At 35.4% G+C, this 25,531-nt stretch overlaps 1 protein-coding gene across 2 annotated transcripts in view; it reads left to right on the forward strand.

Moving 5' to 3' along the window:
• LOC143246614 (thyrotropin-releasing hormone receptor-like) overlaps positions 1-25,531 on the forward strand; it is a 110,714-nt gene that overhangs the window by 28,488 nt on the left and 56,695 nt on the right. The window lies entirely within an intron of this gene.

Here is a 25,531-nt window from a genome sequence, read left to right on the forward strand (position 1 = left end):
GGGCATGGCCAGGTGAGTTAAGGCGTTCGACTCGTACTGTGAGGGTTGCGGATTCGAATCCCGGTCGCACCAAACATGCTCGCCCTTTCAGCCGTGGGGCGTTTATAACGTGACACAATTCCACTTTTATTTGGTAAAGAGTAGCCCAAGAGTTGGTAGCGGGTGGTATTGATTAGCTGCTTTCCTTCTAGTTTTACACTGCTAATTTAGGGACGGCTAGCGCAGATAGCCCTCGAGTAGCTTTGCGCAAAATTAAAAAACAAACAAACCGTATTTTGCAGCATAACGATTAATTGGTCATGTTAGAGATTCCAAAAATCAAAAAGCTGCTGAGCAGAGGAAAATCAACACAACTATTCTCAACCGAATAATGTGATTTATTTTCATTTCCATAACCTTCTCACAGCTGAAGCGTGTTCAGCATCATATTTCGGACCTTTGACATTTCGATCCGCAGCCTGGAACACTAAACGCTTGTTTGACGAAAATGGAAATAAATATAAAAGTTTAATCAGAATCACAGAAATTGCAACAATTTCAAAACCTGAAATAATATTTTTAATATAAATTATCTAGTTCAGTTTCCATGAACAACAGTTTTCACAGTTTGATTTGGCAACTCCAAATCAATTTCCATTGTTCTTCTCTCAAGGTTCCCGCTGGAACAAAGTTAGAACACTAAAATAAGGGGTTCGATTCCTTTTAGTAAACACAGCAGATAGCCCGATGTGGTTTTGATAAAAGAAAACAAACTTTCGTTTCAAGATGTTTAATATTTTTTATAGATGTGCTAGTTACCTTAGAAACTGGATCCAACTCGTCTTGCCCTGCCAGGGTCAGGTGGTTAGGGCATTCGACTCGTAATCCGAGAGTCGCGGCTTGAATCCCTGTCACACCATACATTCCTGACATTTCACCCATGGGGCGTTATAATGTGACGGTCAGTCCCACTATTTGTTAGTAGAAGAGTAGCCCAAGAGTTGGCGGTGGGTGGTGATGACAAAGCTGCCTTCCTCCTAATCTTACACTGCTAATAACCGCTAGCACAGCTAGCCTTCGTGTAGCTTTGCGCGAAATTCAAACAAACAAACAAACTCGTCTTGAAGAAAGCGAGCTTTCTTTTAATGTTAATTAAAATGTCGCGTCGTCTTGACCACAGAATTTATAAAGTTAATAAAAGAAAGTAATCAAAAGACCAGACAATTCTTTTATAAATACAGTTATTTCTCTTCGTATTAGCTTTGATTTTGAGGTGTTGACTGTTCATGATCTTTCCCCATTAATCATGAGCAGTAATATGAACATGTACAAATATATATATATATATATATATATATATATATATACAGTGACTAAATATATATATATGTATATATACGTATACGTACAGTAACTAAGCCTACGTGTATGGGTTTTATAAATATAACCCATGTTCGTTTTAGTACTTTCATTTTCATTGCTTGACAGTTTAACGAACCAGTTCTCTTTGGTCAAAGTTTACGTTTAATTCAGTAATATTATTTAACGAATCTTTCATTTGGAACATTTCTCAAGTATTTTTCATTATTTACAAAAATACTTTCCCTAGAGAGTGTGTGTTTTCTTATAGCAAAGCTACATCGGTCTATCTTCTAAGCCCACCGAGAGGAATCGAACCCTGATTTTAGCGTTGTAAATCCATAGACTTACAGCTATAGGGGGAGGACGTTTCCTGAGAGAAACGCGTACATATCGATTAAAAAACGCGAGTATTCATACGTTCGTATCTCATAAAACGTTTCATTACGTTCCAGAATGGCCCGGCATGGCCAGGCGCGTTAAGGCGTGCGACTCGTAATCTGAGGGTCGCGGGTACGCATCCGTGTCGCGCCAAACATGCCTCCCTCCCAGCCGGGGCGTTATAATGTGATGGTCAATCCCACTATTCGTTGGTAAAAGAGTAGCCCAAGTGTTGGCGGTGGGTGGTGATGACTAGCTGCCTTCCCTCTAGTCTTACACTACTAAATTAGGGACGGCTAGCTCAGATAGCCCTCGAGTAGCTTTGTGCGAAATTCCAAAAAAAACAAACAAAACAAAACCGTTACTGTTTCATATAGTTTCCATTAAGGTTTCACAATCACAATGTGATATTGAACGAAAGGTCTCAGGGTAGCAACTTCTGAAAACAAAAGATACATCTAAAATGCCATTCTCGTAAATCTCTGATTTTGACCCGGCAATGGAGAAATTAAAAATAATATGAAATAAGAACTTCTACAGCTAACGCGATTTTATCACTAAGATAACCACACGTGTGACTAAATGATGAAATTATAAAACTTAAAACACTTTATATATAATCAAAGACAGTATTTATATTTCTTGAAAAACACTACAAACAGACCCTCAAGTATACTTACCATGAAATTTCTTAAGTATGTATCGAAAGTTTGTCTTCTTTGACGTTTCATAACTACGTTTCTTTATAAACCAAGTATCTATGAACTAAGACATCTGGTACTATCCTATTTCTTTCGTTTCTTCAATGGTGTATACAACAAGCAAAACAAATTCGACCAAATGAATCGCTTTACTCTGTCTGTCGCGTGCTGTATTGTAATGAAAACAACAACACCCGCAGGATGTTCATTTTGTAAATAATCAGAATAATGATTTCGAAAACGAAAGAAAAATTTGCATGATGAAACGTCAGTGATGCAAGATTTTTTTTTCTATTTTCTTCTGTTTCGAAGTATAAAATTACAGCACGCAATTTATTAAACAGTCCGAGAAGAGAACCTTGCAATGTTAGCCAATTTGTCAACGAAGTAGACGCTTCGTACTCGTATTAACTGTTTCGAGGATGCACACGTTGCTTTGATGCTAGATTTCTAAGACTGTTATTTGTTTGTTTTAATGATAGACGCTTGGGCAGAGTTTAACTCGTTACACATCTTATTGTAGTTGAGCTAATATATAACGTAGTATTTGTAAGAACAGATAGCACAAAGTGACAAAGTGATGACAAACAAACTGATGAGAAATAAAACAAAACATTTTTATCTCTTCAGAAGCCCGGCCCGGCATGGCCAAGCGCGTTAAGGCGTGCGACTCGTAATCTGAGGGTCGCGGGTTCGCATCCGTGTCGCGCCAAACATGCTCGCCCTTTCAGCCGTGGGGCGTTATAATGTGACGGTCAATCCCACTAGTCCCCGGTAAGAGTAGCCCAAGAGTTGGCGGTGGATGGTGATGACTAGCTGCCTTCCTATAGTCTTAAACTCTAAATTAGGGACGGCTAGCACAGATAGCCCTCTTGAGTAGCTTTGTGCGAACTTCCAAAACAAACAAACAAACTTTTAAGTAGCTTTCAATTCAAACAAAAGCAAGAGTTTTTTCTTAAGTTACGACTTTTTTCTCGTTTTCTTTCTAATCTTTGATAACAGAAGGGTTTTTCAGTTTAAAAGATTTCATCGCAGCTTGTACAACTTTGTCTTTCTCTTCAAATTAAGGCCATTAGTAACATCTGACTAACCCTATTAGTCTCAAGTTTAGATTCATAATTACGTTTAAAGTTATTTTATTGGCGTAATAGTTTTCCTGTACTTAATGGTACATCATTTGAGACACATACATATGAACTAATTTCAAAAAATATGCAGGATGAACTTGGTTCAGTTTTGAACTTCGCGCGAAGCTACTCGAGAACTATCTGGTATAGCAATGACAAACTAGAGTTAGACAACACCAATTACTGCGCTCTCTCTTTACCAGATAATAATTAAAGTGATACTTAAAACCATCGGTACTTGGTGAAACTCCATAATGACAGAATTAAAGAAAAACGAGACGACGTTTCACATATACGTCATTACGCCTTCACCGGAGAAACGAATGGTCGTAATTAATGAAATTTTTGTCATATGCAGAAATGTCGTATTTTTATTCAATTGTGTAAATGATAATGGATCTGACTACCAAATTATTGATATCTCGTCTATAAGTTTGTTTTGTTTTGGAATTTCGCACAAAGCTACTCGAGGGATATCTGCGCTATCCGTTCCTAATTTAGCAGTGTAAGACTAGAGGGAAGGCAGCTAGTCATCACCACCCATCGCCAACTCTTGGGCTACTCTTTTACCAACGAATAGTGCGGTTGACCGTCACTTTATAACGGCCCCACGTCTGAAAGGGCGAGCATGTTTGATGCGACGGGGATGCGAACCCGTGACCCTCAGATTACGAGTCACACGCCTTAACCCACCCATGCCGGGGCCAGATTATTCAAGCGTTGCGATCGTGATGGGTTTACATATATATTTTAATATCGATGCTCGTTTGAGTTAAATCTATATTTACCTCATCTCAAAATTAATTTAAGCATCGTAAACCTTTGATAGGATATCAAGGAAATTCCAGACCTGATAGAAGACACAATAACGTTTATAAGTTTCTGAAACTATTACATATAAATCATTATTTGTGATAACCGTTATTTTAAATTGTGCTATTATTCGTATATCAAAATATATATGTATTAAGATAGCAAATTATGTGTATCAATCACGCTGGCAAATATCATAAATTAAACACATCGATATTTAGTTAACCTCTTAGTTTAAATTATCAGTTCACTCGTTATTTTAGGTTTCAGTTTCGAAATTATAAGAATACGTAACAAAACCAGAAGCGGTAGCAAAGAAAACAATAATAATAAATCATATTCTCCTATTAATTGTAAAATATATTTTGCATATACGATATATAGATTTTAGGTTTTAAAAACTTACGATCTTAAGAAAATAACGTTGATGTAACCTGTATTTGTTTGTTTGAATTTCGCGCAAAAATACACGAGGGGTATCTGCGGTAGCCGTCCCTAATTTAGCAGTGTAAGACTAGAGGAAAGGCAGCTAGTCATCGCTACCAACCGCCAACCTTTGGACTACTCTTTTACCAAAGAATAGTGGGATTGACCGTTACGTTATAACGCCCCTACGGCTGAAAGGATGAGCATGTTTTGCGACCGGATTCGAACTCACAACCCTCAGATTACGAGTCGAACGCTTTAACCCACCTGGTCATATCAAAGTACAGATGCATATATGTCTCGTATAGAATTTGCACAGTTTCGTTCTTAGGATACAAAAAGCTGTATCAATCTGTTCTTAAAATATCCTCATAATTCCCATTTACTAAAAAGAGGTACACAATAAATATTTCTCCTAAAATTAAAGGTATTTTAACTAATTTACATAATAAAAAGCGAAAATGAAGCCAGTACCTCAAGAAGGCTGGTATAGGCCTTAAAACTTTCATTAAAACATAGCAGAGTAAAACGTTTCGACCTTCTTAGGTCATCTTCAGGTTACAAAGAGAGAGTTTGCAGACAAATCTTTGAAAAAAACAAAATCAGAAGTAATCTTTTTTTTTTTTGTCTTAGTCTGAAATGGTTTCCATTTGCACGTCTCTCACTGCTTGGTATTCTGGAATGATAATTCCTTGTTCTAAAAACCCACCATTTAAAACCTCAGCGTATAACATGCTATCACGAACTGGACTATCAGTTTTCTGTGTTTAAGTGCAACAGTGTGAGGTGTTTCAGTAATTATATATAACTCCTAATATACATCATTTCAGCTGAGGAGTCTATGGTTAAGATATATATATATATACATGCACCGAAATCTTGTTACTTTGAAACAATAAAGTCGTTTAACGAAATTCAGTTCATTTATGTGAGCCTCAGGTTTGGTTTAAAATTACTTCAGTAACTGAAGATTGTCCTTTGATAGTATATGTTATAGGGCAACAAACACGGACTATCTGGAGTAACACATTTATTTTTATCCTGTCTGGGAGTTCTCCTAAAAACGGAATTGATATTTAAACTCGCGATTTAACGATTGCACTTTTGTTTGTTTTACTACAATTCCAAACCTCATGTTTTTTTAGCCCCTTAAAGTAGTCTTCATTTGAGTGGACTCAGAGTAGAAAGTCTTATAATATATGGTTATTTTTATTATTCTATAGAATAACTGAGAAACTTTGAGGTATAACTTATATGCTAACAAACTAACTCATGTATTAAGAATGAAATTTGTTCAAAAATTATAAATACAAATGTAAAATAATAACTATTAGAACCAAATACAAGAAATACTGGGATGACCGATTCTCCAACAGTATGTGACTCACTTTTACTGATAAGAAGAGAACAACTTTTCGCCTTCATAGGTCATCTTAACCTGAAGATGACCTAGGAAGCTCTAAACGTTGTTCTATCCTTATCAGTAAAACTGTTAATACCCATACCAGCCGTTCTGAGATACATTTTATTTCAAGTGGGTTTTGTCATCAAGAGTATGTGAGCCCTTGTTTCAAAGAGTTCTTACTTTTATTATTTTTATGTTCTGATCTTGCTAGCTTATTTTGGATTTCAAGTAAATGCTAGAGGAAACTGAGTAACCCTTAGCAATGAAGCTTACGTGAACTTCAAAGCATGATCAATCACGAAATCAATCCTGGCTTGCGCCCATAAACAGTCTTGCTTTGAAAACTTTCAATAACAGAAAATATTCCACGTACGTACACTACGAAAACGATAAATCGGAACACTAGATATATACCGAGCTAAGCTTCTCTTAATACCAGGATTAAACGTTACTTACAAATAAGTTAAAAGGATGAATTTATGAGAAGTTCTCTATTCAGCTGTCAGAGCCAGATTAAATGATCGATTCCGTTGAGACCAGAATCAGACAAAGCACTGGAACAGCTAAAGCACAAGCCATAAATACCAACAGCTCACCTTACGATAAAACAGTTGTACTTCTAGTGTACCATAACACCAACAATTCTTTATAAACAGTCGATTTAGTTTCGTCATATTTCTCGAAAACCTGACACTCCAGCCCTCTTTTAGTTGGCGGAGTTGAGTTGAAGCCCACACGACTTTATCAATCTATCTCCTGTGAAAATAACTATGATCCTTCCATTGAAATAGTTTTAATCCAACTCTTAGGTTACAGACTTATTTTCAAATAGTGCACCATATTTCGCATCACATTGGAAATTGTCGGCGTGCTCAGTGGAAGGAACTGACAAAACAACTTAGCGAAATCATACATTGTCTGTATATATGATATGAGTTTAACTTACTTATCAATTATTATTTCGTTACAACTTCCTTACTGTAAAAGCTTGTAATAAATTATCTACGTATTTTATACAGGAATGTGTGTGTTTGTGTTTTCGTATAGCAAAGCCACATCGGTCTATCTGCTCAGCCCACCGAGGGGAATCGAACCCTGATTTTAGCGTTAAATCCGGAGACTTTATACAGGAAACCCCATTAGTGATTAGAAGTATTAATTGTAATATTAATAGTATTTTTGTTTAAATATTCTTGTGTGTTGTATTACGAATCTTGTAGTTAACAAAGTAACATAATCACAAGCAATTTGTTGCTAAAAATTATTTTAAAAAATTCGTTTAAAAGTTTATCGAATCCACAGTCCTCGTCTCAGTAATTTTAAGCTCAACCATTCGAATAATATTTTTTCGTATTAATATTCAAGATACGGTGGCAAACTTCATTTTAAAAGTTCTTTCAGACATTTCTGAAAGTTAGAATCTGATTCAAAGTTTCGTAAAAGGCAAATTGTAATTGTTTCTCAGATATCTTCTGATAGGTATAATCTGATTCGGAGGTTCAAAAGGAAAAAATAAGAAAAAAGGTCTCTTCCAGAAATTTTTCTGGGACGCAACGTGGCTTAGAGTTTCACGCAAATATAAAATTTAACCCACAGTTCCAAACTATAAATATCTATGTCCGTCGTTAGTAGAATTACTCACAGTCGTTCGCAAGAAAACTATTAGGAACCAACAAATTGATAATCGTATATATATATATATATCTAATACCCTCTTAATACCCTCTGCAGTCACTAAAAGATGTCAATCCTCAGAAAGTTTCAATAGTTCCATTGTTCTTCAAGACATTCTTGACATTTAAATTCATGTAAAACTGATATCGTGACCAAACGAGCAGATGACAGCATACGTTTTCCGGTTTTTTTTTTTTTTTTCCTAAAATGTTCTTCATTACCATGACAACCATGATCGTTTGCAATAAATTAAGTCACATCTGTATTACAGACACATTTGGGATAATCTCTTGTTTATATGTTAAAATCAGTGAAATCTGTCACTAGCATACGTCATCTTGACGTAGTTCTTAAAGTTAAGGCCTATTGGTATTCAGCAAACCGCTACAGAGGCCACTGCACGGTCTAGTTCTCCAAAATTCTGGATGTTTGTGAACGTTTCAGCCTAATACACTGTGAATAAAACTAAAGAAATAGTAATCTCTTGTGAAAACACACCAAGAAACAGAGACCTGACACCAGAACAAGAAATCCAACAAAGCTATGATAGAAACACAATTCACACCAATCACGACCTCACTAACACGACCTGCAAGTACCTTGCACATAACGTCTTCCTCGTAATGAAAGCTCGAAGAAGCACATAGCACGCGCAAACGACAAGTCGCGCCGGTTAAATGGTTAAAAATACTGCTTTTCAGTGGCATAAAAGCATCGCAATTAGTGCATAACAATCATTTCTGGCAGGTTATGTAATGGATTATAATGTGGACAACTGAAATGTTTATTAACAAGAATTATCCAAGTTTAGTTCACAGGACATGTACAACCTGAAATGTCTCTATTTCAACCAAATTCAGTAAAAATCTTTAAATTATTTCTAAACATTTAATATTATTTGCTTCAGGCACGCTAACTGGAATATAAGTGAATAAAATTCGAGTGTTCTCTACACTGATGTCAAACAGCTGAACGTCAAGATGTTATAGACGAGAAAGAGAGTCGAGTGCTATTGAACATATGGTCCTTCACAAAGATTCTGTCATAATGGTTCCAAGAGACAGTGGCTTTATAACACCCAACAATTAAAGTTCGAATTGGCAAGTTACAAGCCTAATCCTCAGAAATCAACATAGAACTGGTAAGTTACAAGTCTAATCCTTAAAACATAGAACTGCTAAGATACAAGTCTAATCCTTAGAAATAAACATAGAACTGGTAAGTTACAAGTCTAATCCTTAAAACTAACATATAACTGGTAAGTTACAAGCCTAATCCTTAAAACTAACATATAACTGCTAAGATACAAGTCTGATCCTTAGAAATAAACATAGAACTGGTAAGTTACAAGTCTAATCCTTAAAACTAACATATAACTGGTAAGTTACAAGCCTAATACTTAAAACTAACATATAACTGCTAAGATACAAGTCTAATCCTCAGAAATCAACATAGAACTGGTAAGTTACAAGTCTAATCCTTAAAACTAACATAGAACTGGTAAGTTACAAGTCTAATCCTTAAAACTAACATAGAACTGGTAAGTTACAAGTCTAATCCTTAAAACTAACATATAACTGGTAAGTTGCAAGTCTAATACTTAGAAATAAACATAGAACTGGTAAGTTACAAGCCCAGTCCTAAAACTGGCAAAGAACTGGTAAGTTACAAGTCTAATCCTTAAAACTAACATAGAACTGGCAAGTTACAAATCTAACCCTTAGAAACCAACATAGAACTGGTAGGTTACAAGCCTAATCCTTAGAAACCAATAGATAACTGGTAAGTTACAAGTCTAATCCTTAAAACTAACATAGAACTGGTACGTTACAAGCCTTATCCTTAGAAACCAATAGATAACTCGTAAGTTACAAGTCTAATCCTAAAATGACATAGAACTGGTAAGTTACGAGTCTAATCCTTAAAATTAACATAAACTGATAAGTTACAAGTCTAATCCTTAGAAACCAACATAGAACTGGTAAGTTACAAGCCCAGTCCTTAAAAACTAACATATAACTGGTAAGTTACAAGTCTAATACTTAGAAATAAACATAGAACTGGTAAGTTACAAGCCCAGTCCTTAAAAAAAAAAAACTGGCAAAAGAACTGTAAGTTACAAGTCTAATCCTTAAAACTAAACATAGAACTGGTAAGTTACAAGTCTAACTTAGAAATAAACATAGAACTGGTAAGTTACAAGTCTAATACTTAGAAATAAACATAGAACTGGTAAGTTACAAGCCCAGTCCTTAAAAACTAGCATAGAACTGGTAAGTTACAAGCCTAATCCTTAGAAACCAACAGAGAACTAGTAAGTTGCAAGCCCAGTCCTTAAAACCAACATAGAACTGGTGTTGGAAGCCTAATTCCTCAAAAGTAACACAGAACTAATTAGCGAAAATTCCGTACAGCAAACCTTGCCTAACAAAGTTAAAAGTTTATATCTGTATGCCTGTCACTATCTAATGCACTCTTATGACTGTTGTTCGCTCTGTTTAATAGCTCATATTAAAACAACGGACGGTTTAGTTTGTTGTTTTTGTATGATGATAAATGATTTCTCTCCTGCTCTCTAATCAGAACTCAAATCTATGTTGCCTTAACCTTTTCAAAACTAATCCCACATCTGTTTTACCTTTAGCCAATCAAGTAAGAGTACAAAATATGTAGAACGTTATTAACAATAGTTTTTCTCTAAGAATACTCAATTAAGATACATCTTTGGTAATCTTTATCTTGTATGTAGTCGACTCATTCTTGGAACTTTGCTATTGTCAGCCTGATTGAAAACGGACGCAGTTACAAAACGTTTAAGCCATTCGTAGGTTAACTTTCTGAATAACAAGGAAATTACTTTCTTAAGAATAATAGATTTTCTCGCTTCTATTTAAAACGTATTCAGGAAAACACTCCAGAAACTTAGTTTTTGAATATTGCGCACAGCTTGAAAAAAACATTCAACGAAACTTCGTCTAATCACATGTATCTCAAACAATTCTTTAACCTGTTTTTATTTCTCTTGGTGATGGAACAATATTTTAATAACTGGTTCTTACGTCTTCAGTTTTATTAAACGTCTATATTAATGGAGCATTAACGAATAGTAATAATATAATTCTAGACATCAGAGTTCGGTAAACTAGGCTATCAAATGGTGTCTGTAGTGATTTTCTAAATGTATAATAAGTCATATCGTAGTTTTTTTAAAGATACAAGGTACTTAGGAAGGACGTCAAACATGTGTTATCCACATGTAAACATTGTTCGAATCACCTTAGTCATTATGAATGTCTCATAAAGGTCTTATCGTGAGAAAAAATTAAATTTTTTATAACTTTTTTCCTAAAACCGACAAGTCTTATTTCTTGTTGCATTCGACATAATAAACATAGAAATTTCTTAAGACACAGAGGTGGTCAATCAATGAACCAAACTTTAAATCTGTGAAGGGGAGCATAAGAACAGAACATTACAGTTTTAATAAATAAATTTTAGATTTATTAAAAAATCTCACACAAAGCTTTGATACAATCATAAAACTAGTAAATTACCTAAAGCTGTGATACAGCAATAAAACTCAAACATTAGAATTAACGCAGAATATAGCCATAAAACTAGAAAACGAACTAAAGCAGAATAGAGCTACGAAACTAGAAAACTAACTAAAGCTGTGATACAGCAATAAAACTAAAATATTAGAAGTAAAGCAGAATATGGCCATAAAACTAGAAAACGAACTAAAGCAGAATAGAATTATGAAACTAGAAAACTACCTAAAGCTGTGATACAGCAATAAAACTAAAACATTAAAATTGAAGCAGAACATAGCCATAATACTAGAAAACGAACTAAAGCAGAATAGAGCCATAAAACTAGAAAACTACCTGAAGCTGTGATACAGCAATAAAACTAAAATATGAGAAATAAAAAGGTGAAGGAAGAAACAAGTTAAATATTTCTTACAAAACTATGAGAACAACCACTATGCCATAAACATCAAAGATACCTAAGATTTTACCGGTTCAAAAATTCAATTTTTTTTTTTTTTTGATTTCGTGCAAAGCTGCAAGAATTATCTACGATAGCCATTCCTAATTTAGCAGTGAAAAACTAGAGGAAATTCAGCTAATCATCACAACTCATCACCAACTCTTGAGCTATAAAACTCAAATATTATAATTTAAGCAGAACAAAGCCATAAAACTAGAAAACGAACTAAAGCAGAATAGAGTTATGAAACTAGAAAACTACCTAAAGCTGTCGTACAGCAAGAAAACTAAAATATTAGGATTTAAGCAGAACATAGCTATAAAACTAGAAAACGAACTAAAGCAAAATACAGTTAATAGTGGGCTTGATCTAAACATTATTTTGCCCCACGCCTGAAATGGTGAGCATGAGAAAAGGCTTAGTTCGTACTTAGTGTAATGTTTTAGAACTAATTTTGTGTTTCAGCACTGTAACGTGAATCACGTGAAATGAGTGTTGCCAAGTTCATGGATTAGTGGCTACAAACATGTCTGAAGTTTCTAGAGAACATTGGTATGTTTTTTCTGCAGGAACCAGTGCTGTCTTATTCTTTAGGATTTTATTACATCGTCCATTGCTGAATAGGCATAATCAAAAGTACATCAAGCCTAAAATGTTTTGTGTTTGTAAACTGTGTTCATCTGAGAAGAAACGATTGATAATTTTGCACTTTCGTACAACTATTTGCGTATTCCCTTTTTTTTCGTCATTTTGGGCTCAGCAGTAAGCCTAGGGATTAAAACGTTAAACATTAGAGTTTGATACCTGCGAAGGGCACGGTAAAGATAGCCCATTCCCATTGTGTAGCTTTGTGATTAATTACTACAAACAAAGAAAAATATTTTATTTTTTTCTAGTAGGCCTAGCTAGAATATCAGACGACGGATCGAAAGTCCACGGTTCGAACCGCGATATCCCGTTAAATATACTTCACATTTTCAGCTGTAAGAGCATTATAACTGTGTAAGTTAAACCCGTTATTTTTTTTTTTTTAATTTAGCTCCACAGGAAGCAGGTGATGGATTTTATGGGTTTCTGACATGGCAGTTTAGCCTAGGTGTCGCATAAGTTTGTGGTTACGATGAGCGAATCAAATCCTGTTTCACTTTACATTTTGTTACATTATATCTTATTGGCTATTATCTTTAAATAATTAAAATTAACCTAGATCCCCTAGTCGTGCAAAATATAGTCAGATATTTTTGTAATTAGAGTGGTAGATGTTGTTGGTTTATTACAAAGAGTTGCTTCAATAATGGATGTATTTGTCTTTACTGAATTATATTAATGTTGATTTATATCTTTAGCTCATGATTTAAAAAAATCCTAATTATTTAAACGAATAATAAAAGCTATGTTTGATATTTGTTAATTAAAACAATTGAGGGATAGAACCACACCTAAAACAAGGACTTAAAATATCTCGAAACAACCAAGGATAATTCCAATAATATATAATTAATTGCCTATTATGTTACGTATTACCATTTTAAATAGAGGGTTTAGATTAAATAGTTTTAATCTAGAAGTTTGTTTTGAATTTCACGCAAACTTAGTTGAGGGCTATCTGTTCTAGTTGTCCCTAACTTAGTAGTGTAAGAACAGAAGGAAGGCAACCACCCACCGCTAACACTTTGGTTTCTCTTTTACCAACGAATAGTGGGATTGACCATCACATTACAACTCCCTCACAGTTGAAATGGCGAGCATGTTTGGTGTGACGGGGGATTTGAACCCTGGATCCTAAGATTACGAGTCAAGCGCCCAAACCACCTGGCTATGCCGGGCGTTTTCTTTCTTCCCAGAAATATATTTTAATATACAAACAACAATACAATTTGTAATAACGATTATTAGAAATAATGATTTATATACAAATGTATTCATGCACGCGAGAATCGTCTACAAATTTAGAGAACGTGTGGACTTGCGCATTAAACATGTGTAAGTTACATACATTTCTAAATATATATTAAACTGAAACAGACATAGATATTTAAAAAATATATTAAATCCATTACATACCTAAACACTAAGCCTTAAAATACAAGCTTAATTTAATACTTTCAATATTAATGAGGTCAACATTCGTATTACATCATATTAAGAAATTGTATATTCACCTGTTACAACTTTAGGTTTGAGTAACTGGACAAAGAAAGAAACAAACTGGGTTTAATCAGTAGTTAATGGAATTAAACGTACTAGCGATAATGTTTTTGTGGTTTGTTAGGGCCTTCAACATTAGAAACTGAAAAACTACAAAAGTGGGTTTAATCAGTAATTAATGGTATTATTTGCCACCTATTGGTCTTTTTGGAAGCAATTATTACCTACAAAACGTAAATGCGTCATTAATTTGTTTGTTTTGGAATTTCACGCAAAGCTACACGAGAGCTATCTGCGCTAGCCGTCCCTAATTTAGTAGTGTAAGACTAGAGGGAAGGCAGCTAGTGATCACCACCCACCGCCAACTCTTGAGCTACTCTTTACCAACGAATAATGGGATTGACCGTCACACTATAACGCCCTCACGGCTGAAAGAGCGAGCATGTTTGGTGTGACGGGAATTCGAACCCGCGACCATCAGATTAGGAGTCGAACGCCTTAACCCATTTGGCCATGCCTGGCCCATTACTTTGTAAAGTTAATAAGTGAAAAACTAAAATCTGACAAGTTTAAACAAAGTATACGTTATAAAGGTCTGTATGATGATAAAAGTAACTCAGTTGCTTATACTCTAATGTTATTGTTTATAAAGACTTGAAATCAGCGCAGATAGCCCTCGAGTAGCTTTACGCGAAATTCAAAACAAACAAACAAACAAACAAGACTTGAAATCAAACATTATTATAGATATTTCTCAAACAAGAGTTTGTCCCCGCTAGTACAGCGGTAAGTCTACGGATTTACAACACTAAAATCAGGGGTCGATTCCCCTCGGTAGGATCAGCAGATAGCCCGATGTGGCTTTGCCATAAGAAAAAACACACAAACAAGAGTTATTAACTAAATGACAAGCCAGCTTTTTAGTGACGCCATTGATTCTTATAGTAATCAGGCCTAGAATCGATCAAACTGTTTATATATTTTTGACTCACAAGACCTAGCTTGAGATATAACCCTAGAAACGTAAATTATTGTTTTCAATTGATAAGATATTGTTTGAGACATGTAAAGCTATAAAAAGATCGATCATCGACTTACCAGATCTGGCACAAGAAATGTCACTGAAACAAATGTAAACCTTTGGTTTTTACCTGTTAAATCTTATTTCAGATATAAATTTACAAACAGAAAGTTTGAGCTTTGAACCCATAAAATCTTGTTCGAAATACTCGTATAAATCAAAAAGTAAAATATTTAATTTTCATTTCACAAAACCTGGAATGTAATACAATTTGAAAACCTGTTAGGGAATAGGGCACGAAAATAAGCAAATTTCGTTTTTAACTCGGTGATGACAATATATCCCATCGCTATGTGGTTTGTTTTCCAAAGTTTCACCTTAGAAACAATTCCTAAAACTCTGGTTGGTTAGACAAGTTGTCTTATTTATTGTATTTTGTAAAGTTTCACCTCAGAAACAATTGCTGAAACTTTTGGTTGATCAAAAAAAGTTGTCTTACCTATTGTGTTTTGCAAAGTTTCACCTTAGAAACAACTGCTGAAACTTTTGTTTGATCAGACAAAGTTGTCTTACCTATTGTGTTTTGCAAAGTTTCACCTTAGAAACAACTGCTGAAACTTTTGTTTGATCAGACAAGGTAGTCTTACCTATTGTGTTTTGCAAAGTTTCACCTTAGAAACAACTGCTGAAACTTTTGTTTGATCAGACAAGGTAGTCTTACCTATTGTGTTTTGCAAAGTTTCACCTTAGAAACAACTGCTGAAACTTTTGTTTGATCAGACAAGGTTGTCTTACCTATTGTGTTTTGCAAAGTTTCACCTTAGAAACAACTGCTGAAACTTTTGTTTGATCAGACAAGGTTGTCTTACCTATTGTGTTTTGCAAAGTTTCACCTTAGAAACAACTGCTGAAACTTTTGTTTGATCAGACAAAGTTGTCTTACCTATTGTGTTTTGCAAAGTTTCACCTTAGAAACAACTGCTGAAACTTTTGTTTGACTCAGATTGTTGTTTTACCTATTGTGTTTTGCAAAGTTTCACCTTAGAAACAACTGCTGAAACTTTTTTGTTTGATCAGACAAGGTAGTCTTACCTATTATTGTGTTTTGCAAAGTTTCACCTTAGAAACAACTGCTGAAACTCTTTGTTTGATCAGACAAAGTTGTTCTACCCAATGTTAGCTTGCAAAGTTTCACCTTAGAAACAACTGCTGAAACTTTTGTTTGATCAGACAGTTGTTTTTACCTATTGTGTTTTGCAAAGTTTCACCTTAGAAACAACTGCTGAAACTTTGTTTGATCAAAAAAAGTTGTCTTTACCTATTGTGTTTTGCAAAGTTTCACCTAGAAACAACTGTTGAACGTCTGGTAGTTGGACGATGTTGTTTTACCTACCAGAAAACAGTATTTAATACAAATAAACCTTATACAGTTTCGTATATTTGTTGCAATAATTTACATTACCTAAATAAGATACGTTTAAAAACACATCCTTCAATCTTTGTCACATGATACGTCATCTTTTACATCATTATATTCGGAATAACACATGTTATAAGAACCTTTCAAAGTGATTATAGTATTTAGCTACTGTTGTTGAAGTTATTAGTTTTGAAAAAGTTAAAGCCATTAAAAACAGAAAGAAAACGTATTAATGTAATTACAAGTTGTATAGTTTACTAAACTCAGTAGTTTAGACCTCATTAAGCATTGATTTTGTTTCTCATACCTATCACTAGAAGGTAACAAATAGCAGAAAACCTTAGTATCAAGAATGTATTAAATATTTTGCGGTTCGTTAAAACTTAGCGAAACTAGTTTTGTCAGTTTTAATCGAGAAGCTCCTAAATGACCCATCTGCGGCGTACCTACTGCAGTGGGATCGAACTCTAAATTTTACTGTTACAATTCCTCAAAGTTGTTCCTGAATCACGAGGAGGGGGGGCTAAGTGTAACAAAACATGCAAAGTGAAGTAACAACAAAACCATCAGACATAAACTTTATCACTTCGAAATAAAAGAAGAAACAAACCTGAGAATCAGATAAATTTCAGTCTTTTTTTTCTACACAAACACGAATAACGTATACGCGTCTTGTTGACACAATAGCTTATCAGGTGAGAAAACATTTTGATTGGCGATAACATTTTATTTCGTCACTGATTCTCAAGAAAATTTTGTAATAACTCGTGTCTTATAAGAACAAACAGAATACTCCGTGATTTCTCTCTGAACAAGTTCTCGCTGGGACAGTGGTAAGTCTACGGATCAGGCGCTCGTTTCCCTCGGAGAACACAGCAGATAGACCGATATGGCTTTCTTTTCTATAAGAAAACACACACTCACACACAAACACCATCTCTAAAAAAAAGAAACAGAAATTACATAAATAATCATGTTATCACACCCGTTTATGTGTGCATGATAAATCTTTGGTTTCTTTGAGAAGAAAAGGAATACGGTTAGGAGTAAAGATGTACATATTTAATGTGTTAAAATATCACCTGAAGTGTTACATATGAGTATAATAAACATTTAGCTCGTTAGTTATCTGAACTAAACTTTTGAAAATTTATTATTATCTATATACTAGCAGAATAATAGTAGTGACGTCAGTATTTTAGTACCCCCAGTAGGAGGATGGAAATTTTAAGAACTTACAAAATCTGTGAGTTAACACTATGAGTTAGCTAGACAGTGAACAGTCTCGACTAAACAATGTGAGTTAGTTAGACAGTGAACAGTCTCGATGTAACAATGTGAGCTAGTTTCATAGTAAACAGACTCGACTAAACAATGCGAGCTAGTTTTACAGTGAACAGTCTCGACTAAACAATGTGAGCTAGTTTTACAGTGAACAGACTCGACTAAACAATGTGAGCTAGTTTCACAGTGAACAGACTCGACTAAACAATGTCAGCTAGTTTCACAGTAAACAGACTCGACTAAACAATGTGAGCTAGTTTCACAATGAACAGACTCGACTAAACAATGTGAGCTAGTTTCACAGTGAACAGGTTCGACTAAACAACGTGAGCTGATTTCACAGTGAACAGACTCGACTAAACTATGTGAGCTAGTTTCACAGTGAACAGTCTCGATGTAACAATGTGATCTAGTTTCACAGTAAACAGTCTCGACTAAACAATATGAGCTAGTTTCACAGTGAACAGACTCGACTAAACAATGTGAGCTAGTTTTACAGTGAACAGACTCGACTAAACAATGTGAGCTAGTTTCACAGTGAACAGACTCGACTAAACAATGCCAGCTAGTTTCACAGTAAACAGATTCGACTAAACAATTTGAGCTAGTTTCACAGTGAACAGACTCGACTAAACAATGTGAGCTAGTTTCACAGTGAACAGACTCGACTAAACAATGTGAGCTAGTTTCACAGTGAACAGTCTCGACTAAACAATGTGAGCTAGTTTCACAGTGAACAGACTCGACTAAACAATATGAGCTAGTTTCACAGTGAACAGACTCGACTGAACAATGTGAGCTAGTTTCACAGTGAACAGTCTCGACGTAACGTTGTAAGATCGCTGATTTCATCGATGCGTTTGCTTCATGCATTAGTTTGGTCACACTTTGTAACTGATACTAAAGACATATATCTAGGAAGTGAAAAAGAGACACTAGAAGTTTCTCAGAGATTTTGCTTTGTGAATAAAGAACAGCCATTAAGATCAAAGTGCTTTGGAAATAAACATTGGGGCCTTTCAATAACAAAATAAAACATTGTAATAAAACCCACTCCGAAATTTTATTTGCTAAAACCAGTGGACTAGACGTGAGTAAACAGTTAACGTGCTTTAACCGTGAATTCAAGTATTTCCGTTTCGCGTCCATTACTTCAGCTTAAAAACTGCGCTCATGGTTACGCTATAGCAATGACGGCCAAGTCTCACTATCCGTTCAAATAAGAGTCATCCGAGAATTGGCAGTGGGTAATGCTAACTGTGTCTTCTTTCTCTAGATATTTAGTTCAATTAGAGACGATTATGCACAAATAATCCTAGTGCATAATCAGTTATGGGATATCTCCAAGCCCGTTCCCTTGGCTGTGGTTTCGCTAGATAGTAGATAGGGACAGTGGGAATCTCGTTAATCCATTCATGCGCGTCACTAATTAGATGACGAGGCATTTGGCTACCTTAAGAGAGTCACAGTTAGTGGGTAATGCTAACTGTGTCTTCTTTCTCTAGATATTTAGTTCAAATTAGAGACGATTATGCACAAATAATCCTAGTGTAGCTCTACAGGAAAATGCTAAATAAATTAACTAAAGGAAGAAGATAGACTGTTAAAGTTGTTTATTTCTTGAGAATGTACTAGCCGATTACCTATAGCGTTATTGCATTTGATTCACACGTGACATATTTATGACGTCGTATCTGCACCCTGCGTGACGTGAAACGGAGGCAAAACCGAAAAATCGTCACCCCTATTGCAAATATACATGCACACAGGATAAAATTTTCGCGAAATTGGGGGTTGCACATCGCGTAATAAAAATGTTTTTCTAGTATCATATAAGCAGGAGTTTCATTATAGTACAAAGCACAGTTTCATTATCCTTCTGGTAGGTCTTATATACGGTGCTTACGGTCTGTACACGCTAGGTTTGTACGAAGTACTTAAAAGTGAGCAAATCTTTCTTAAAGTTCACGTTTACACGCTAGTTTTATTTGACTGGTTGTTTAAAATAAGTTTCTAATTTTAGAAAAAAGAATTACTATCGGAGATTATTCATATTATTTGTTGTTATAAATGTGAACTTTATAACGCAGTTTATTTTACTTTAGAGATTAACGAATACAAAAAAAAAATTACAATTTTACAAGAAGTTTCTAGAACGTTCACTATTAATTTCTTGTGGAATACTGAGTTTCAAAACATCGTAAAATCAGAAAAATACAGACAATAGGTTCCAAGTGCGATTCGTGGTATTACACAAAACGCGGTCCGTATTTTCGCCATTTTGAAGAGACAACCAATCCTGTTTTCCCGTTCTAAGACTGAGACAGCTATACCCGAACCTTGCAGTCAACTGGCCATTTAACCATTGTTAAGTAAAAAGTACTGGGGTCAAACTATAGAACTGGGGTATAGAATAATATGCTCAAGCAAAACATTTTATCAACTGTGGTTAATATGATGTATGATTATACAGGGTGGCCCGTAAGCCCCTAACTTTCCATATCTTATAATGTTATATTCAATTACGCATGTATTATAAATGTGTTTCTTTTTTTTCAGAGAAATATGGTCGATGTAAGCCCGTTAATACTTGTAGAGCGTATTGTGCATAATATTATACAGTGAGAATGAGGGACAGCACACAGATACACTGGACACATAAGATATATGGATGGGTAGGACTTACGGGCCACCCTGTAGTTCATGCCCTTAATTTGAACATATCTTCATAATATTGTTCATTGTATACGAATAATTTGCTTTTCTAATAACCAAATGTTTGACTTAAATGTTATATGCAGCTTACTTATTGATAGAAGACACTATAAGTATTACTCATTGTGTTAATTAGAAATATTTGATAAACCTAAACGATAAACGTTGTGGTTAGGGCGCTCGCCTCATAATCTGAGGATCACGGGTTCGAATCCCCAGCACACCAAACATGCTCACCCTTTCGATCGTGGTGGAGTTATAATGATCGGTCAGTTACCCTAATCGTTGGTAAAAGAGTAGCCCAAGAGATGGCTGAACCAGCTACCTTCCCTCTAGTCTCGCGCTGCTAAATTAAGGACCGCTAGCGCAGATAGCCCTCGTATAGTTTTGTGCGAAATTGACAAAGAAACAATGAACACTGTGTTGCTCCTAGTGGCACTATATAAACAGGGTTTCCATACCTGAAGCGTGCAGAGAAACAGATAGCCCATTGTATAATTTAGTGCTTAAATAATTACAAACAAACATCACGCTGTATTATTAGCATATCAGATATTGTTCGTAAACAAATAACAACAAAACCCAGTGACGTTAGAAGATAAAACAAAGTGTTTTCGTTGTTTCTTTACGCTTTCGTTTCTTACATTAAAACCGTTTGATTTGTCTTGAAGTTCATAAACAATCGATTCGCTTTCTTCTCAGACATTTTGCGTAATTTAACTAAATATGCGACAAATTTCGTGATCCTCAGGATGCAGTTCAATCACGTGAAACTTCCGCTTTCATAACTTAGAGAATTTCTTAACTGCAAAAGAAAAAGGAATAAAATCATAAAAAAAACCGGACTTAATCAATCACGTCGCCACGTTTTAAAACAATTTCGAAGCAATTTCTTCAAACTTGTCAGATATGTCAGAAACGTGTGCCGGTTTGGCACATAAAGTTTCAAGGAAATAAGTACTAAATGATCACTTCTTTCTGTCTATATTATAATAATTAAGATATATTTATTAAAGAAATCTGCGGGCAATCCGTTTGGAACTAATTGAAAATAAAGAAAAATACATTGCTGTAATTGTCATTACCACGCGTTTTACTTCGACAACAAATGGGATTCAATTCATCCAAAATCTCCATTATATTTGTTGTCTTTTCTCGCTAATTTGATCTACAAAAGTTATGATAACTGGGTGATAGAGGTATATTCTTTTGTTTTTGAATTTCGCACAAAGCTACACGAGGGCTATCTGTGCAAGCCGTCCCTAATTTAGCAGTGTAAGACCAGAGGGAAGGCAGCTAGTCGTCACCACCCACTGCCGACTGTTAGGCTACTCTTTTACCAACGAATAGTGGGATTGACCGTCACGTTATAATGCCCCCACGGCTGAAAGGGCAAGCATGTTTGGCGCGACGGGGATGCGAACCCGCGACCCTCGGATTACGAGTCGCACGCCTTAACACGCTTGGCCATGCCGAAGTATATTCTAAAAACATTATATGTTTGTTTGTAATCAAGCACAAAGCTACCTATCACGGGTATCGAAACTCGGTTTTAGCGTTGTGAGTTCGCAAAATACCGCTGTGCCACTTTGAGGGCTAAAACATGAACAATGGGGACCCAGGTTCGTATTTTATTTATTTTATTTTTCACCAAGCTACACGGGAATTTCTTGTAAACTTTCCTGCGAAAGTCTAGCAGTGGTTTTGGTATTACGGGGAACATGGTCTTAACTGCGAATTATTTGTCATTGTAATTAGACGAACACAGCGGTGAAGGAATTACCCGAATTCAGTAATATGTTCTATATTACAAAAACGAAAACAAAACTTACACATGTACAAGGCCCGGCATGGCCAAATGGGTGAGGGCGTTCGACTTGTAATGTAAGAGTCGCGGTTTCGAATCCCTGTCGCACCGAACATGCTCGCTCTTTCAGCCGTGGGGGCGTTATAATGTGACGGTCAATCCCACTGTTTGTTGGTAAAAGAGTAGCCCAAGAGTTGGTGGTGGGTGGTGATGTCTAGCTGCCTTCCCTCTAGTTTTACACTGCTAAATTAGGGAAGGCTAGGTGCAGATAGTCCTCGAGTAGCTTTGCGCAAAATTCAGAAACAAACAACCACATGTACGAAAACTAAAGTTCTCTTGACAGCTTAAAATAATTTGGGAGTATATTATTACAGTTGATTGATTATTTGGGATAAGCACAAAGCTACACAATGGGCTATTTGCGCTCTGCCCACCACGAGTATCTAAACCTGGCTTCTAACAATGTGAGTGCGAAGACATACCGCTGTGCTACTTGGGGGACAATAATCATAAGAATGACTATAAGACAAAATATATATATCAACTGGTCGTTCAAACCTGAAGCAATATACAAGAGTATATGATGTCGGTGACTTTATATTGATACGTATTACGATTTCAAATTGCATTAAATTGACTTAAATTGTAATTTCGATTTAGAAGTTCGAGATACTTGCCTGTAAGAGTGATACAGTTTATTTCTCAATGCTAATATGTCTTAATAAACAAACAACAATACAACTTATAAAATGGTTACGACAAATAACAATTTATACACCAAAGTTTTACAAACAATATTGAGTCTTCTATAAGATGCAGAACTTCCTTGATATCCTATCGACAGTTCACGATGAGTGAATCAATTTCGAGTTCATATCGATATCATTCACTTAACAGGGAGCTAGCTAGCTCTTCGCTGATCACACGCGAGTTTTCCATAGTTAAAGTGATATAATGTCTTCGTAAAATACAAATGTAAAAAGTGAATCCAGTAAAGTTAAATGGTTTGTAATGTTCCAAACACATAATTGTTCCTGGTCAATATCTGAAGTTCCCTGATTAATAAGCACTAATCACAGTTATAGAATCCAAGATTTATAGCATGCAAACTGTAACGAACCAACAATATATACTGTTTCTTGACGCCTCGGGTTGGTTAATTTTATAAGCGTAAGGCGAGTTTCTAGAAATTTCAACTTCCACAGCAATACTGATGATGCACTAGTGTTAAGGTATACACACATATTGTTGATTCTTGCTCTCAAGGATCTTCTACAACCTTAGTAAATAAGAGGAAATTTCGCAATACCGATTTAAAAGTACAAGTTATACGCATCTCTATATATTTATTTAAGTGAAACAATCATCTATATTAAAATACATATATAATAGTAAATCTATTACAATATCGACATAGCTAGAAGGCAGAGTGGTCGTACAGGTAGAAAATGAATATTTCAATGATCAAGACACGTGTTAAGGTTTAATTTGTTTAATATAGTTATAATATTACGCTCTTGAGTGACAAGAATGAATGAGCAACTATGTTACAACTATTAGCTCTTTGACCGAGTATCACGTGAAGGCGTTACAACTGATAACTGTTTGGTCGAGTACGAAGCGAGTGCGTTTCAATTGTTTGGTTTCTTTTGAATGTTGCGCAAAGATTCTTGAGGGCTATCTGCGTCAGCCATCATTAAGATAAAAATGATAGAACAGAGATAAGGTAGCTGTTAGGGTTTGGTTACATGATGTAAATTACTGTACATTTGTGTTGCTTTATTTACTCAATTATTACGTTTGAAAATAGGAAGATATTTTGGGCCACCTTGTAAGGTATTATTTTTCTTTATTTCCATAAATATACATTTATTTACTTATTTATACTCTTCATATGTTAAGGCGTACGACTCGTAATCTGAGGGTCGTTGGTTTTCATCCCTGTCGCGCCAAAGATGCTCGCCCTCCCAGATGTGAGGGCGTTATAATGTACGGTCAATCCCACTATTCGTTGGAAAAAGAGTAGCCCAAGAGTTGGCGGTGGGTGGTGATGACTAGCTGCCTTCCCTCTAGTCTTACACTGCTAAATTAGGGACGGCTAGCACAGATAGCCCTCGAGTAGCTTTGTGCGAAATTCAAAAAAACAAACAAACAAACAAACAAACAAATCTTCATATGTAGTTGATAAAACAAATAGACTTGTTCAGTTTTAACAATAGATATTTGATTACAATCAATCGTATTACGTTGATAACACCATCCTTTCGTGATAGATCTGACAGAGTTAATTATACATGAACAGGTTATATACATTTCACAATATATAACGTTATTTCAGGATATATATATTTGAAAACAAATAAAATCTCTGTACCAAAACTAACAGCATGATGTAGTTTCAAAACTGTGTTATGAACTTAGGGTTTGTTTGTTTTGAATTTCGCGCAAAGCTACACGAGGGATATCTGCGCTAGTCGTTCCGAATTTTGCAGTGTAGGACTAGAGGGACTAGTCGTCACCTCTTACCTACAACTCGTGGGCTACTCTTTTACCCACGAATAGTGGGATTGACCGCACATTATAACACCCCCACGAGCATGTTTGGTGTGACGGAGATTCGAACCCGAAACCCTCGGATTACAAGTAGAGTGCCTTAATCAATTAGCTATGTCGAGCACAAATTGAAGGATTTTGTTTATGTTATTTTGTACAAAGCTACACAAAGGTCTATATGTGCTCTGCCCACCACGGGTATCGAAAGCCGGTTTCTAGCAGTATAAGTCCACGGACATGTCAATCAGCCACTGAAGGGGGGCCTAATTTCAAAGAATGGGAGAAATAATGTACGATGTAATTTATTTTCTGAAAACCAGAAATTCTCATTTACGATTGCCTTATTTATATTACCTCAAGCGGGTACATAACACTGCACTATTAATGATCCCTTCTGGTAGAAACTAGCAAACGTTGCACAAGAAAATATGATTTTTATCCATTTCGTAAAGCCCATTTTAATCACAATTTGTTTTATCTTTGCTACTCATTAAAAGGGCTGCTGAATTTTGCTAATATCACTCTTCGTGACTTTAGGATTGATGTCATAATGGTAGTGTTCTCAGCGCGTGCTGAAATTTCGGATCTCCACGAAAACTGGTCATTTATCTACGTACTAGCAAACGTATCCTAGCCTTGCGTGGCATTTCTTTGTTTTGATTACACAGGGGTTGTAGCGTGGCGAAGTGTTCATCGCTCGCCTAGCAGATCTAATCAATATGAGC

This window comes from Tachypleus tridentatus, chromosome 3 (assembly GCF_004210375.1).
Source record: "Tachypleus tridentatus isolate NWPU-2018 chromosome 3, ASM421037v1, whole genome shotgun sequence".
Taxonomy (NCBI): domain Eukaryota; kingdom Metazoa; phylum Arthropoda; class Merostomata; order Xiphosura; family Limulidae; genus Tachypleus; species Tachypleus tridentatus.